The 17,180-nt window shown below is 42.7% G+C and overlaps 1 long non-coding RNA gene across 3 annotated transcripts in view; it reads left to right on the top strand.

Moving 5' to 3' along the window:
- The first annotated feature begins 8,271 nt into the window (after positions 1 to 8,271).
- The window catches only part of LOC133474176 (uncharacterized), a 19,854-nt gene continuing 10,945 nt past the window's right edge, over positions 8,272 to 17,180 (top strand). The window contains exons 1-3 of one of the 3 annotated variants that reach the window (XR_009787387.1): positions 8,272 to 8,498; positions 9,079 to 9,161; positions 9,308 to 9,635. This is a non-coding gene — a long non-coding RNA (uncharacterized LOC133474176). The other 2 variants (XR_009787388.1, XR_009787386.1) reach the window with 2 other exon arrangements.

Below are 17,180 nucleotides of genomic sequence, written 5' to 3'. Positions count from 1 at the left end.
AGATGGTGAGCACATGCCTTTCAATCCCAGCTGAGCTTCAAGTGGCCCACGACAAATCTCCACCTGTGCAAAGGATTACTGTTGTTGTCGTACATGTGGGAGCTCGCCTTGATGCCTCAGACTCCTCACCCGAGGCGCTCGCTCCCTTCAACCAACTCACTGACTGATGGACTGATGGGAGAAGCTCACCTGACGCTAAAGAATCAAGTGATTGATCACCAAGGCTCACCTGAGCACCCGAGGCGGTCTCGAAGCACCAAAGATAGCGCAGGACGCCAAAGATGGGTTCTCTCTCAGCGAGTACACCTGATTCCCCGGGGCAGATTTCCCATTGCAGGCACCTGTGTGGTCACCTGCACTGTGTGTACTCCAACCATCCATCACTGAATGTCTGGAACATACAGTACAGTGAACCCTGGGTTCAACGGGCAATAAACTCAGTGGAACTCAATCCAGTCCATGCTGCTGGTTGACTTCCTTGTCATTCTAATTTCTGGGTTTTTTTTCATTGTAAAAAATGTAATACATTTTTTCCAGACTCAAACTGTCACCATCATAAAAACATAATTAAGCCTTCAGGCAATTCTTTTTTAATGTTACATTTTAACATTCCTAAGTGTCATATAAGTGTAAAGAGAATTTTACCACAGTAAAATCAAACTAAATTAAACCAGTCACCCTTTGAAGATGCCAGAAAAGGTCATTCAGCGTAATTTTACTTATTTTAGTTTTATTTTTGCCCTATTTTGTACATTTAAGCATTGTGTGACAGTTAATTTTCAAAATCACCATGAAGTTAACTATCAGTCACCTCTGTTGTCAGTCCCTCTATTTACTTATTGTCTGCGAGGCTTTAGTCAAATCATCAAGGGTGAATAATTTTACTTTATTTTTATGTTTTGTTTGTCATCCATCCGTCCATCCATTATCTGAGCCGGTTCTCCTCACTAGGGTCGCGGGCGTGCTGGAGCCTATCCTAGCTGTCATTGGGCAGGAGGCGGGGTACACCCTGAACTGGTTGCCAGCCAATCGCAGGGCACATAGAAACAAACAACCATTCGCACTCACAGTCATGCCAACGGGCAATTTAGAGTCTCCAATTAATGCATGTTTTTGGGATGTGGGAGGAAACCGGAGTGCCCGGAGAAAACCCACGCAGGCACGGGGAGAACATGCAAACTCCACACAGGCGGGGACGGGGATTGAACCCCACACCTCAGAACTGTGAGGCTGACGCTCTAACCAGTCAGCCACCGTGCCGCGTTTTGTTTGTCATGTTACAGTATATATTTATTTTTACACTTGTCAAAATGTAACAAATGTCACTTGCTTAATGTCATAAATGGTGAGTAGTTTTACATTATTTAAATTTTATTGAGTACTACTATGTTGTGGTTAATTTACTTTTACACTTTTGGGACATTTAAGAATGTTGAAAAAAAATGACATCGTCTCTACATCACAAAGAGGAATTTTTTGTTTTATTTTGTCTCATTTTGTTGCGATAAAACTTTGCTTGTGCAGTTAGTGAAGGTTTTAATGATGGTTTGATTGTAGAATTAGTTTATTAGATTTCATAAAACATTTTTACTCTAAATGCGAGCAAACAAAAGGCTTGTGATGGAGCTTAGAGGTTCCACTTTACTGTGACTTGGCATCATATGGTTCAACGTAGTACATGATGAGTTCATAAATGTAATCTTCCTTACGGTTTGCTTTAAAAATGTGCCAACATAATTTGCTAATTTGAAGCTTGGAAAACTTCAAACCACGTCTCTGTCTTTTCCCCAAAGCCATAAACCGTATTGCCATAGACATAAATGGCCACAGGGGCCCCCTTAAGCCTGTGCAGGTCCGAACAGAGCCGGACCCGCAAACTTATTATTACATTATTGCCGGTATGACACGTGGCAAGTATAGACTGGCATCAGTCAAAGCCACAACCTGGCCCCCGCGGGGGTCACGCCAAAGCTGGCACTTTAAAGACAGCACTCACATCATCCAGCTAATGATGGAATTACAGCACTGACTCACCGTGTAGCTACATGTAAGCATCGGGGGGACGGCAATAGATTATACTCTGAAGGGAGGGAGAGAGAGAACGAGTACTTCCCAGGCAACGCAGCTGTCAGTGGGGAAGAAAGATGGAGAGAAGGAAAGAAAGGTGGAGGAGGACATAAACTCTCCAAGAATGAAAGCTTAGATTATCGTAATTATGGCCCTCTTTAAAATGCTCAATACTGTAATTATCATTGAGTCATACATGCACCAGAAGGGGGCTGTTTAAAGGGGACATGTCATCATTGTCTGCGGCTAAAACCTTTTTTTAAGGGTTTACAAGATATACGCACTGCCCTTTTTAAAACGGGTACAGTAAATAAACAACCTACGCCGGGCAGCACAAGAATGGGACGTAATTGATTATGTCTGTCTGTGTGTTTGTTTTCTCCCCCTCGCACTGGTTGCCATTTGTTATTACATTTCTCATGAATACATGTGGACATGCTTAAATGTTTAAAAGGCTCGTATGCCCCCGCATTTGGAGTCTAAACTGCCTTTTAAAAGCCTTAATGCCAAGAGGGTTGTAAGTGTAAGTGTGGCCACCGTAGGTCTCTGTTGTGGCAGCTCTGCATAAATGCTGCGGTCGCTCTGTTTTCTTACTTTGCTTTTATTCATTTTTTTTTTTTTTGATGGTCAGCTTTGAAGGGAGAAAATCATTCGAAGGGTGCTATATTTATAACCTCACGTCGTGATTAAAGTTCCAGAGGATACAGATGGGGCTGGGCGGTAGTATGTGGGCTTCCGTGGTGGTTCTGGGACAACTCTACGGAACACAATGCCATTTGTGGGGAGAAATCGTCTGTGAAGACTAGACTCAAAGCTTACACTGCTGTGACAGACGTCCATTGGCTTTTCCCATATAAAACCCTATTGAATTACAATGAAATGACCCAAAAAGAGTGTCTCATTGCAATGTTTTCAATGTATTGGGTCCTCAGTTTAAGGTGGGGTTATGTTCCTTCAGTGGCAACGTAATCGGAATGTGTACGTAAATCAGAACGCAACGTAATCTGTCACTAACCTAAACCCCCAATTCCAACGAAGTTGGGACGTTGTGTTAAACATAAATAAAAACAGAATACAATGATTTGCAAATCATGCTCAACCTATATTTAATTGAATACACTACATAGAGAGGATATTTAATGTTCAAACTGATAAACTTGATTGTTTTTAGCAAATAATCCTTAACTTAGAATTTTATGGCTGCAACACATTCCAAAAAAGCTGGGACAGGTGGCAAAAAAGACAAACACCTGTTTGGAACATCCCACAGGTGAACAGGTAAATTGGGAACAGGTGGGTGCCATGATTGGCTATAAAAGGAACTTCCCTGAATTGCTCAGTCATTCACAAGCAAAGATGGGGCGAGGTTCACCTCTTCGTGAACAAGTGCGTGAGAAAATAGTCGAACAATTTAAGGACAATGTTCCTCAACGTACAATTGCAAGGAATTTAGGGATTTCATCATCGGCGGTGCATAATATCATCAAAAGGTTCAGATAATCTGGAGAAATCACTGCATGTAAGCGGCAAGGCCGAAAACCAACATTGAATGCCCGTGACCTTCGATCCCTCAGGCGGCACTGCATTAAAAAGCGACATCAACGTGTAAAGGATATCACCACATGGGCTCAGGAACACTTCAGAAAACCAATGTCAGTAAATACAGTTCGACGCTACATCTGTAAGTGCAACTTGAAACTCTACTATGCAAAGCAAAAGCCATTCATCAACAACACTCAGAAACGCCGCCGGCTTCTCTAGGCCCGAGCTCATCTAAGATGGACTGATGGAAAGTGGAAAAGTGTTCTGTGGTCCGACGAGCCCACATTTCAAATTGTTTTTGGAAATTGTCGACGTCGTGTCCTCCGGGCCAAAGAGGAAAAGAACCATCCGTAGTGTTATGGACGCAAAGTTCAAAAGCCAGCATCTGTGATGGTATGGGGCTGTGTTTGTGCCAATGCCATGGGTAACTTACACATCTGTGAAGGCACCATTAATGCTGAAAGGTACATACAGGTTTTGGAGAAATATATGCTGCCATCCAAGCAACGTCTTTTTCATGGACGCCCCTGCTTATTTCAGCAAGACAATGCCAAACCACATTCTGCACGTGTTACAACAGCGTGGCTTCGTAGTAAAAGAGTGTGGGTGCTAGACTGGCCTTCCTGCAGTCCAGACCCGTCTCCCTTTATAACTGTGTGGCGCATTATGAAAATACGACAACGGAGACCCCAGACTGTTGAACAGCTGAAGCTGTACATCAAGCAAGAATGGGAAAGAATTCCACCTCCAAAGCTTCAACAATTAGTGTCCTCGGTTCACAAACATTTATTGAATGTTGTTAAAAGAAAAGGTGATGTAATACAGTGGACACTTGATAATACTATTTATGACTGGTTTAATTGGTTCAAGAAAGGTGCCACTATGCACCATGTGTCAGTTAGAGTGAAAACCAAAAAAGCGAAACTAATCATGAATGTAATAGAAAAAAGGTAAACTAACGACTTCCGAAAACTTCAAGCTACGTACAGCCTTCTGAAACTGGTTCGTAATATGGGTGTGATTTTTTTTTTCATTGTACACTTGTGTGACAATGTTAAAAAAAAAAAAAGAAATACATGACTGGATTTACGCTCCTCATTTATCATTGTAGAGTGTTATAAAGGTATCTTATTGCTTGTAATGAATTGATATCACACTGGCTCACTTCCTTATAATGTTAAAATGCTACTTAGAATGTGCTTTGTACAGTTAGTAAAGGTGTTATAATGACAAGAGTTTGGACCCTGGCCTAGTTTCCATTGTGTTATCCTCCATCTAACAAGACACCTTTCTCGACTGTGGAGTCGGTGTGTCCAGACAGGAGGGATGGGCCCCCTGACAGGGGCCCCTCTTAACTGGCCCATTATGGTAACACACACCTTGTAAGAGAAGCAGACACCTGAGACGTGAAGCCAGCTAGAGGGAACAAGAGCACAGTTTCCATCTGCTTGAACCCTCTTGTACTTCACTTTTGTCAAAGTTTTTGTGCCGATTGTGAGAGTCTCAGGGAGATTATCTGTTGGCACTGTTTGTTGCCTCGGGCTCTTGTAATGAATAGACACAAAACAAGACTTAAAGGGCAAACTTTGTCCACGGTGTACACCGATATGATACAGCAGTATTTGGTGGGTACACGAAACCATGACGTTTTCTTTGCGTTCCAATGATGGTCATGCAGAGCTGAGAATCGTGTAGTTATCCAAATTTTTAACTATCAACAATATATTTCATCCATCCATTTTCTACCGCTTATCCGAGGTCGGGTCACGGGGGCAGTAGCTTTAGCAGGGACGCCCAGACTTCCCTCTCCCCAGCCACCTCATCCAGCTCTTCTGAGGGGATCCCGAGGCGTTACCAGGCCAGCCGAGAGAGGTAGTCTCTCCAGCGTGTCCTGGATCGACATGCCCGGGACACCTCACCAGGGAAGCGTCCGGGAGGCATCCGAATCAGATGCAGCAGCCACCTCATCTGGTCCCTCTCGACGTGGAGGAGGAGCGGCTCTACTCTGATATCCTCCCGGATGACCAAGCTTCTCACCCTATCTCAAAGGGAGAGCCCGGACACCCTGCGGAGGAAACTAATTTTGGCTGCTTGTATCCGGGATCTTGTTCTTTTGGTCATGACCCACAGCTCGTGACATAGGTGAGGGTAGGAATGTAGATCGACCGGTAAATCGAGACCCAGACTCTGCTTCCTCATGGGAAGGCGTGTTGGTGGAGTTGAGGAGGCCGTTGAAGTATTCTCGAGAAGAGGTCAGCAGCGCACCATCCCCACTATACACAGTGTTAGTGGTGCACTGCTGGTGGTCCACCAACGGGTTCGGGGATTACCGCCATGACAGGCACTGACTACCTTACGGCCACAGCTCCAGTTGGCACACCGCAGCATTGTTCACTGTGTGCGGTCGGCCGCCTCGGCAATAGAGGTGCAGAACATGGCCCACGTGAGCATTGAAGTCCCCCAGCGGGAGCGCTCTCCAGCACCCCTTCCAAGGACTCCAAAAAGGGCGGGTACTCTGAACTGCAGTTTGGTGCATAGGCACAAACAACAGTCAGGACCCGTCCCCCAACCCGAAGGCGGAGGGAGGCTACCCTCTCGTCCACCGGGGTGAACCCCAATGTACAGGCGTCAAGTCGGGGGGCAATAAGTATACCCACACCTGCTCGGCACCTCTCACCGTGGGCAACTCCAGAGTGGAAGAGAGTCCAACCCCTCTTGAGAGGTACCAGAGACCAAGCTGTGTGTGGAGGCGAGTCCGACTATATCTAGTCGGAACTTCTTGACCTCACACACCAGCTCGGGCTCCTTCCCTGCCAGAGAGGTGACATTTCATGTACCTAGAGCCAGCTTCTGTAGCCGGGGATTGGATCGCCAAGGTCCCTGCCTTCGGCCACCGCCCAGCTCACACTGCAACCGACCCCGATGGCCCCTCCCACAGGTGGTGAGCCCATGGAAAGGGGGACCCACGTTACCCTTTCGGGCTGTGCCCGGCTGGGCCTCATGGGTGCAGGCCCGGCCACCAGGTGCTCGCTTTCTAGCCCCACCTCCAGGCCTGGCTCCATAGGGGCGCGTCCGGGCAAGGGAAAATGTCTTCCTGAATTCTTTGTCATCATAGGGGTTTTTGGAGCTGTGCTTTGTCTGGTCCCTCACCTAGGACCTGTTTGTCATGGGTGACCCTGCCAGGGGCATAAAGCCCCAGACAACTTAGCTCCTAGGATCACTGGGACACACAAACCCCTCCACCACGTTAAGGTGACAGCTCAAGGAGGGGAACAACAATATATTGAACAATATATTTTCCCTCAAAATTTCAGCAGTTGAAGTAAAGGACTTACACTTTGCACAATCAAGGGCATTATCACAATGGCACATACACAACAGCCCTCTGTTCTGTCATTCATTAATGAATGTGTTCATCCATCACAGTCTGGTTTGGTGCTATCACAAAAAAGGACAAGCTCCGACTGCATATCTGTTGTTGACCAATACTGGCCACTCATGTGCTTGAGAAGTATCTGCACCATTTGCACAATCGACATTGTTCCAGACTATCGCACTACTAGTCACTTTAAACTGCATAATTTCTTGAAGTCTCTGTGCCATTTGCACAATGGTCACTGGACCAGACTATTGCTCTATTAGTCATTTCAAACTGCTCTAAATTGCTAGAGGACGTGGCATCATTAGCACAATCTATTTGCATAGATAGATAGATCAACAAATAGACAGACAGACAGACAGCTGTGTAAAAAAAAAATAAGTCAACCATTGTCATTATTAAAGGAAATATGTTCACAATTAAAAGCAGTTCCCAGGTCATGTGCTGACATCTTGCATAAATTTTGTGATCAGTTTTACCTGGCAAAAAGAAAACCACACGAGAGCAGGGAACCTCCGCAGAAGAAGGCCTGAGCCAAGATTCGAACGTGAGACCTCTCGACTGTGAGGCAGATATGCCAACCAATACCCCACTGTGCTCCTTAGTGTCTATTATCTTGTTTCCAGAAATTTTGGGATCCATATCCAAACCACGAACTCAGGGACACTGGACTTTATAGGCATAATTTTCCTTGAAGGTTTAGCTACACTCCAAACTGATTTTAGCGCTTCGGCATTATGTCAATATACCCACATACCCTTCTTTTCCTTCAGTGACTGAAAAACTGCTTCTCTGCAGTTCGATCACTGGTGGCGGCAGCAACGCTGGAACCGACCCTGTTAAAACTTGAAAACATTCTCTCGTCAAACCACCATGACTGAGTCGATTAGGCCCACATCCACAGGCAAACATTCTTATTTCCTCCAGATATTTGGGGCGTTTAATACTAAAACAATGCCGCTTGGCGCACTGAGCCCTCCCGTTTGCTACATGCTCTATTATCCTCATTCTTGGAGTTAACTGAAATAAAACAAACAAACGCTTGAGCGTATGAAACAAATGCAGCCGTGCCAGGCTTAATCATTCCCCCCGATGAGCCGTTTCGTATGTCTACAGCCATTAAAGTCTTGGGAGTCGAAACAGAAACAAGCGTTCCCTGCCTATGCGGTCTCGCCTTTGTAGAAAGCGTGTCATTGATGACACACGGCTGTATGCATATTTCATCAGGACATGCATATTTTACAGTGTAATCCTTGGCACACCGCAGCATTGTTCACTGTGTGCGGAGGGGAAGAAAAGGCCTGAAGAGTCGAAGGCTTTCGTTTGTGCGTGTTGGATCAAGAAAAACGAGAAAATTGACATTCAGAACCGTCTAACCTTTACCGAGAAACCTTTGATAATCATCTGGAAGTTTGATAGGTTTTTCCTCTCTTTATTTACTGGAATTGCCAAATGAGTTATTTTTAACAAACGAGCCAACATAGGATTGGAGGCTGTGGCAGACTACATGGTAACGTGATTCCACGTGATGGTTTCCTGTGTTGTGTCTTGCTCGGTGTTGCGGTTGAAACAGAAATTATACTGCGCCAGAAGAATGTGTAATCGAGAGAGACACAGCATCCACTCACCATTAAAAGAACAAACAAATGTCAGCACAGTGGGACAGTGGTTTTCTCCAGGTACAGTCTTCTTCCCATATTCCAAAAACATGCACGTTAGGTTCATTGAAGAAGACACATCTCAAAAATCTTCATTGAAGACTTTGACCATCAACCAGTCCAGTGTGTACCGCCTCTCAGCTCCAGCTCCCCCGCGACTCTAATGTGGGCTAATCTTATAGAAAATGAGCAAGTTTGTTTTCTGCATTTGTTTGTGTTAATGAACAGGTTAAATCACGAGGGAGTTTGATAGTAAAAAAAACAATTAAACTACCGTATTTTCACAACCATAAGGCGCACTTAAAAGTCTTAAATTTTCTCCAAAATGGACGGGGCGCCTTACAATCCAGCACGCCTTATGTGTGCACCAAGTTCCAACATCTATAAATGTTGTTGTGTGATGAGCGCTTTTTTTTTTTTTTTTTTTTTTAGCATTTCCTGCCGACACGCAGCTTACGCAGAGGAAAAGCGGACGTGACTGAGGACAGGGGAAGGACGCTAAAGCCATGCCCCCGGTAGGGATATAGCACCGGTATTTTTTATTTATTTTTTTTGTTGTTGTTTTTTTTTGTTTGTTTTTTTTTTGTTTTTTTTTACCGCTTTACTGACTGGGAGCATTTCCGGAGTGTGCATTGTGCAAAACAACATCGGTTTGGCTTAGGACCCCCGAGCAGCCGCGAGAGAATTCAAGATCAATGAATCCATGGTTCGCAAGTGGAGGAAGCAGGAAAACGAGCTTCGTTAAGTCAAGAAATCGAAGCTGAGTCGAAGAAAAACAAAACGCTGAAACAAGGCGAGGTGGAAGACCAACTCGAGCAATGGATTAATGAGCAAAGAATAACTCGAGGCTTGCCATCATTCCAGGAGGCTTGACGAACCGCTGGACATCGGTGTAAACAGGGCGTTCAAAGTTGAAGTTGCGAGCGGCGTGGAAGCAAAGGATGACAGATGGCGAACACAGCTTTCCAAAGACTAGGAGGCAGCGCAGGGTGAGTTACGCCACAATTTGTGAATGGATTGTGGATGCTTGGGCTAACGTGTCTGCTTGCACTGTTGTTCGAGCTTTCGCACGCCAACGAGACTGACTCGAACCTGACGTGTTTGATTGAGAACTTGCCCAGCTGTTCATTTCGGATACAGAACATGAGGACTTTGATGGATTTGCTAACTCCGGGCAGGAGGCAGGGTACACCCTGTGCTGGTTGCCAGCCAATCGCAGGGCACATATAAACAAACAACCATTCACACTCATATTAAAACCTACGGACAATTTAGTCTTCAATTAACCTACTGTGCATCTTTTTGGGATGAGGGAGGAAACCGGAGTACCCGGAGAAAACCCACGCAGCCACGGGGCGAATATCCAAACTCCACACAGGCAAGGTCGGCTTAGAACCCGGGTCCTCAGAACTGTGAGGCGGATGTGTTAACCAGTCAACCACCGTGCCGCATTTTATGTATGATTTTCTATTTTACAAATTTTATCCATCGGATATTTATCAAACTGACCTGCTCTCTTTTCCAATTTAAAACAGCTTTCTTTATTTAAAAAACACTACACTAACCTTTTCCAACTTTCTCGTGACTATCTTTTTCAAAAAAGCAACCAGCAACAAATATTGTGACTTTTAATTAGGGGTATTAGGGACTTTCAGAGATTCTACCCCCAAGAGCAGACCCCTTCGCGACACAATTGAAAATTAATAACCACAGCGCCCATCAAGAGTGCTCATATGGATTGGATCTTATTTTCACTCATGGATGGAGCACTTCCTCACCCAGCCTCTAAATTACCCTTGTCAAATTAGCCCCAATTCTCACATTGAAAGCTTAGTTTTCAACCGAGCATGCCCCACTATCAGAAGCTAACGCTAGTAACACTGTACGCTCAGGTTAATCTGTGCTACACTGCACTTTTGCCAACCTTTTGGTTTTAGTTCTTCCAGATGATAGCATAACATCTTACATTTACAACTTTGATCCAAAACCTGAAACATATATCAGCATGATTAGAAGCTCTAATGTTTTATCCTACACTTTTTTTGTTTGTTTTTTTGGGTGGGGGCGCATTTGGTGGTGATCCAGTCATCGTGACAATGGCTGTCAGTAAAAACATGACACGACACGAATCAAAAACAGACCCCTTTCCTCATTCAAAACATTGTTACTCATTAGTTCGGGAGGGTGGAGATCGTATGTCACACTTGTCTGTTGCCAAAACACAAAACTTTTCTCAAGATTACAGCGCGCGATAACGCTGCTTAACCTTGTGTTACCGTAGAAAGGGATCTTGTTTGTGTCACTCAGGCTTAGTGTCGAGTCTGTAGCGGGTGTTTGTGTCACTTCCACACAAGGTGAAGCACAATGTTGACAGTGTTTTAAAAAACAAAAATGTTCAAAACCTTAAACAAGTGTGTCCGGGGATCCTTGATGGGGGTTTATCATGGAAAATTGACTATATATTCTTTGTATACAAATAATGGGGCCTCTGGAGTACCTGCCCACCCATCAATTGTGAGATTAAACAACAAAGGTATCTTTGTTACCTGTGTATTTTTAAGAGTGTGTCACCGAGTGAGACTTTTTGCACTTTCGCCCCCCTGTTCTGTAACAGTGGGGTTTATTTACATAATGGCCTCCCAAGTTTCTCTGCCCATGACATCATCAGCTAGGCTGGCTAAAGTCAAACCACTAAACTGTCTGAAACACAATCATGCAGAAACGCCCAAATGCAAGATAAAAGGGGAGAAGAGCTGCATCTTTCAAAGTTTTGTTGACTGCACAGATTAGGATTTGCTTTCTGAAAAGTGTCCCATACTTGATTGCTCGGTGATGTCGACACGGTGGCGGTGGGGGACATTTGTTTCTGATGATGTGTGCATGCCCCACATACACACAATGTAGTGTCGGAACCTCTGCCTCTACCATTAAATAAAAACATGTTTTATTCATCTTTATGAGCGCTCATTTTTTTTCCACACTGGCCTTCGCTTCCTCAAGTAGCAAAAAGCTTGCTTGCCTGTTCAGTCTTCTAGCTCCATCCCGAGTCGTCAGAGCAAGAAATCTATCAGCCTAGCATAATATGGAGTGGGGTGAGACACCTCTCAAATGTGTTTATTTCACCAAGGCAATAAATAGGGTGTGTAAAGTTAAAATTCTTGATCCTTGGGATATTTTGACAAAAGCATGTCACAGACATGTTATTAAGTCCTCTGGGAGCTGTTTTAAAATGTAAAATAAATGGAAAAAAAACAGCACGTCTCCTTTAAGAAAAATGAGATTCCAAAATGAAGGCTTTAATTGTCCTTAAAAATGACGCTTGATCCCAAAATCAATGGGTCATAAGTTTTTTTTGTCAGATATACAATAAACAACAATGCCATATACATAATTGATCTCTTACAAGTATTGTTTAGCACTTTAGCATAAGCAAGGTCAAATATTGCTTAATTTGATAGAATACGACTTTGAAATGTGCTATAATGTCTTAAATTCCACTTACAATGTTGTCGCGGGCCACATTGTAGTTACGGTTTCCCTCAGAGGAAAAAAATGACTGTTATGACTGTGAAACCATAAAAATATTTAATCACCTCATCATTTTTTTTTTGTCCTGTCCGGCTGTAACAGCCCAATCACCTCATCATATTATTACACCCGAAATTTATAAACTAATTTTGGAATCAGAAATCAAGGGTAATGGGTTTTTCAACTATTGTTCATATTTGGTAACACAAAAATGCTTTCAATATCTCAATGTTATTTACGAAATATGTTAATTTGAAAGATTTTAACAAGAATCGTGGAAGTTGACACACATGATTTGCCTTCGCGGGCCACATAAAATCATGTGGCGGGCCGGATCTGGCCCCCGGGCCTTGAATTTGATACCTGTGATCTAGACTATGGCTGGTAGTTTGTTAAACATTTGATGGGAATTGATTGTTGAATAATTGCATCATGTAGCAGTAGATGCATAATGGTGTGCACTACTTTGCAGACACCACCAACTAAATAGCTGAGTAAAGAAGACCCAACATGAAGTCAGCGATGGGAAGCTGAGATACATCACAGGCAGCATTCATCTTGTGGTTAGCATGTCTACTTCACAGTGCTGAGGTTCTGAGTTCGAATCTCAGCTCCATCCCTCCTTTGTGGAGCTTGCGTGGGTTTTCTCCGAGTGGTTGTATGTAGTATGTTTAGTTAATTGAAGACTCTAAAATGACCATAGATTTGAATGTGGGTGTGAATGGTTGTTTATATGTGCCCTGCGATTGGCTCTGGACCAGTGCAGGGTTTACCCCGCCTCTTACCCAAAGTAAGCTGGCACGAGCTGCAACTCACCCATGACCGGATTGAGGATAAGCAATACAGGAGATGGATGAATGATGCTAGAGAATATTAGACTGGCATGGACACAGGAGTTCAGAACACTATGCAATGCTGTTAAAAATATAACCCCAATTCCAATGAAGTTGGGACGTTGAGTTAAACATAAATAAAAACAGAATACGATGATTTGCAAATCATGTTCAACCTATATGTAATTGAAGACACTACAAAGCCAAGGTATTCAATGTTCAAACTGATAAACTTGATTTTTTTTTAGCAAATAATCATTAACATAGAATTTCATGGCTGCAACACGTTCCAAAAAAGCTGGGACAGGTGGCAAAAAAGACAAACACCTGTTTGGAACATCCCACAGGTGAACAGGCTAATTGGGAACAGGTGGGTGCCATGATTGGGTATAAAAGGAGCTTCCCTGAATTGCTCAGTCATTCACAAGCAAAGATGGGGCGAGGTTCACCTCTTTGTGAACAAGTGCGTGAGAAAATAGTCAAACAGTTTAAGGACAATGTTCCTCAACGTACAATTGCATAGAATTTAGGGATTTCATCATTGACGGTCCATAATATCATCAAAAGGTTCAGATAATCTGGAGAAATCACTACATGTAAGCGGCAAGGCCGAAAACCAACATTGAATGCCCGTGACCTTCGATCTCTCAGGCGGCACTGCATCATAAACCAACACATCATAAACCGATGTGTAAAGGATATCACGACATGGGCTCAGGAACACTTCAGAAAACCAATGTCAGTAAATACAGTTCGGCGCTACATCCCTAAGTGCAACTTTAAACTCTACTATGCAAAGCAAAAGCCATTTATCAACAACACCCAGAAATACCGCTGGCTTCTCTGGGCCCGAGCTCATCTAAGATGGACTGATGCAAAGTGGAAAAGTGTTCTGTGGTCTGACGAGTCCACATTTCTAATTGTTTTCGGAAATTGTGGACATCGTGTCCACCGAGCCAAAGTGGAAAAGAACCATCCGGACGCAAAGTTCAAAAGCCAGCATCTGTGATGGTATGGGGCTGTGTTAGTGCCAATGGCATGGGTAACTTACACATTTCTGAAGGCACCATTAATGCTGAAAGGTACATACAGGTTTTGGAGAAACCTGGTGCCATCCAAGCCATGTCTTTTTCATGGACGTCCCTGCTTATTTCAGAAAGACAATGCCAAACCACATTATGCACGTGCTACAACAGCGTGGCTTCGTAGTAAAAGATTGCGGGTACTAGACTGGCTTGCCTGCAGTCCAGACCTGTCCCCCATTGAAAATGTGTAGCGCATTATGAAGCGTAAAATACGACACCGGAGACCCCGGACTGTTGAACAGCTGAAGGTGTACATCAAGCAAGAATAGGAAAGAATTCCACATACAAAGCTTCAACAATTAGTGTCGTCTGTTACCAAATGTTTATTGAATGTTGTTAAAAGAAAAGGTGATATAACACAGTGGTAAACATGACCCTGTCCCAGCTTTTTTGGAACGTGTTGCAGCCATAAAATTCTAAGTTAATGATTATTTGCTAAAAACAATAAAGTTTATCAGTTTGAACATTAAATATCTTGTCTTTGTAGTGTATTCAATTCAATATAGGTTGAACATGATTTGCAAATCATTGTATTCTGATTTTATTTATGTTTAATACAATGTGTCAACTACATTGGAATTGGGGTTGTAGTTTTAAAATAACAATAACTTGATTGATTGGTAAATTTTAACCATTTTAGATATTTAACAATATTGTGAAAACCCCATTTAAGACTGTCGTGTGTGTGTGTGTGTGTGTGTGTGTGTGTGTGCGTGTGCATATGTGAATGTGGAAGTGTATGTGTGTGCACATTCCTCTTTGTCCTCCAGCATCAGTGTGCTCTTTGGGTAATATCCCCAAGAACGAGACAAGGTCAAATACTTAAACGATCACACCACGCTATCGATGGCTGCTGACTTACAAATCATAAGTATTGATCACGGCGGGGATGTTCCTGAATGTAGGCCAGACTGTAAAATCATACCCACTTAGGCTTAATAGCCCACATTAAAGCAATTATGCACACAAACTGGAACTGTCTAACTGTACGCATATTACGCCGATCCATATATCTTTTTTTCCCTTCCCTTTTACTTTGCATTTTTTATCCATGCAATTTTGATAATGAATCAGTGTTTTACTTGGTATTGACTTGTTCGGGGTGGAACACTTGTAATTGGTTGGGTGACCCCACATCAGCTCGTGGCCACACCGCCTTGTAGATAAAACAGCTTAAGGCGATGACATAATGTGCATAAGGTTTTTATATGTATGTGTCAATACTCTTGTATTTACTAATGACGGTGCAAGCACCCAAGTGGTTGACCCCCTAATGAAGTCGGCGCATTTAAGAGTCAGTCAAACAGGTCAAGGACTCCAAAGAGGTGTCGCGCTCGTTCTCGGCAACTGTCATGGTACAAATGAGGACTTTTGAGCGGTTTTGGGTTTATTTGCAGTAAACATTTGGGTAAAATGTGTGTATATCTGTGTGTGTGTGTGCGTGCATGTGTGTGTGTTTGTGTGTGGATTGACATGTATCACTGAAGTAGCTGCGGGCCTGTACCAATCAGAAATTATGGTCAAGGTACAATATTTTCACTAAAAATAATGGGATGAAAAACAATGAAGAATATACATCGACATGGTCTTAAAGCTGTGCAGCACTTGAAAACTTTCATGGATGTAACTTTACGTAATCATATGAAAAGTTACTAATGCTAATACTTACTAATAAAAGTTAATAATTACCGTAATATCTCATGTATAATGCGCACCCATGTATAATACGCACCCCCAAAGTTGACCTAAATTCTGGAAAACCCTTCAACCTATGTATAATACATTTTTAAAATGCATGATTTTGCTTCTACCCATATTATCAAAACATTAAGTATTATCTGTAGTTTGTTGTTTTTTTTCAAATAATTATTCTAAAGTTAGCCACTTTATTTGAACACCTAATACTTTCGTTTTATTTACTTGCTCTTATTTTGAAATTCATAGCCCTACTTTTATTTAGTAAATGAGAAAGCACACAGTTGTGCTCAGATGTTTGATTACCCAGGCAGAATTTGTAAGATGTGTACAGTTCTTTAAAGTAATCATGAAGGACCAGGCGAAACACATTTAATTTTATAGTAATGGGATTCAAATTAAACTATCAAGCATTTCAGAAAAGCATTATCATTAATCGAAACATAACCATAAATAAATTAATCATGGTTGTTGTTTAGTCATCAGTCGTATTTAAAAAAACAAACAAAACAAAAAAAACTATATTTCACTAATTCTGCCTGAGTATGTAAACTTATGAACACAATTGTACATATATGCAGTCATATGTACACCTGTAATATTGGAATTAAAGTGTAGGCTACACCTGTTTCATAACCACTATGTGGCGGTAGTATATTAGAATGAAAGTGTACAACGTTTTCATAACCTTTAGGGGGCGGTGGAATATTGTAATGAAATTGTACAGCTTTTTCATAAACTCGAGATGGCAGTATACATTTATAAAATGGGAACGTCTTTTTCATTTTCCCCTATACCTTTGTATAATGCGCACTATTGACTTTTGACAATTTTGGGGAAGGGGGGGGGATGCGCATTATACATGAGAAATTACAGTACTTAGCATTGTAAATCTTTTTTTCAAGATCTGCCCACCCCAAACGTTAAATGTTTCAAATTCCAGGACTCCCGCTAGCGACAGTGTGATTACAACTTATTGTTGATATACGCCCGTGAACCTGCTGAGCGCCGGGTCAATGTGTTTCCAATAAGAGGAGCATGCACACACACACACACACACACACACATTTATTCGTTTAACCTCTGGAGATGTTGACGTGGAGATGACATGGCTAATGTACAGCCTAATTGCATCATGGGACTGGTTCTGCCCTGCAGATGATTATTACACTTGTGTGCAGATTCTGTCGTCTTTTTCTATGTTCTATTTTTATATTCATTCCCACCCACTGCAAGCTTATCAGAGCCTATGTGGCCGCTAACAACGAACACTTAAAGCACCACTCCATTCCTATAACTTCTAATTTTACATCCCAAAGTCAGGGCTCATGATATATGGCCATGTAATTTCAGGATTTGGAAATTTTGGCTATAAACATACATCCGCGAAAGA

This window comes from Phyllopteryx taeniolatus, chromosome 2, assembly GCF_024500385.1.
Source record: "Phyllopteryx taeniolatus isolate TA_2022b chromosome 2, UOR_Ptae_1.2, whole genome shotgun sequence".
Classification (NCBI taxonomy): domain Eukaryota; kingdom Metazoa; phylum Chordata; class Actinopteri; order Syngnathiformes; family Syngnathidae; genus Phyllopteryx; species Phyllopteryx taeniolatus.
The sequence above is the reverse complement of the archived record's forward strand: the minus strand, read 5'-3'. Positions and strand labels throughout refer to the sequence as shown.